General features: G+C 57.0%; 1 protein-coding gene across 1 annotated transcript in view; it reads right to left on the minus strand.

Moving 5' to 3' along the window:
* Positions 1-274, minus strand: part of SLITRK2 (SLIT and NTRK like family member 2) — a 4,583-nt gene extending 4,309 nt beyond the window's left edge. Inside the window, exon 1 of the mRNA XM_015626517.2 lies at positions 127-274. The gene's annotated coding sequence lies outside the window, so the exon portion shown is untranslated. The remainder of the gene's footprint in view (positions 1-126) is intronic.
* Positions 275-882: the final 608 nt, after the last annotated feature.

Raw genomic sequence — 882 nt, forward strand, 5'->3', positions numbered from 1 at the left:
TCGTGGCTCTCGCAGCCGGCTCCGCTCCTGGCTCGGCTGCTCTTCGCGGGAGCGCTCTGACAGCACCTGCAGGACAGCGCGGGCACGCGGAGCCGGGAAGGGGAATAAGGTAAAAAGCGGATTTACCTGGGTCCGGAGAATTTTTGGCCCCGAGTCCCTGAATACGTGCCCTCAAAATAGAGAGCAAGTCAAGCGGCTTCTTCGGCAAAAGGCAGCCGGCGGGCGCGCACGCACCGCACACACACGCACACCGCACGGAGACACGCGCAGCCCGCACACATCCTCCGCACACGCCACACAGACGCACGCATCACACATCACACATCACACACATCATGCACAGTCAGGCTCTCGGAGCAGCGGTGCTGCAAATCCCGGATCTGGCATCAGCACCGATACCCCCGCTCCAGCTGGAGCAGCCCCCTCCCAAACTGCCGAGCCGAGCTCTGCCCAGCACGTTGGTGTTCTACACGTTTAGGGAAGTTCAACACCCTCCACCAAACCGGGCTGTCAGGCAGCGACAGTCCCAAGCCGGAATCCCTCCACCCTCTGGAGCGCTCCCCGAGTACTGAGCAGCCAGATTTAACCACACCTAACACCATCATTCCCACTGGCTGGATTAGTCCCACTGCCCCATTGAAATGCTGTGGTGTAGCGTTTGGCTGCCTTTAAAAAGAACAAGGTGTTGGATCTGGGTTATTGTGACTTTGCTTAAGCTCCATGCCCTGGGCACAGATCTTTGTGATGGGAAAGGATGGCTGCTTTTGATCTCTATCTAAAGGTAAAACTTTGGGTTCACATTGGGGGCCGGGGACAAAAAGGCACTCACTCTACAGGGAATTTTTAAAGTGCTAGCAGGGCAGGATATATTAGTGCCAGATT

The sequence above is a fragment of the Parus major genome, chromosome 4A (assembly GCF_001522545.3).
Source record: "Parus major isolate Abel chromosome 4A, Parus_major1.1, whole genome shotgun sequence".
NCBI classification, from domain to species: Eukaryota; Metazoa; Chordata; class Aves; order Passeriformes; family Paridae; genus Parus; species Parus major.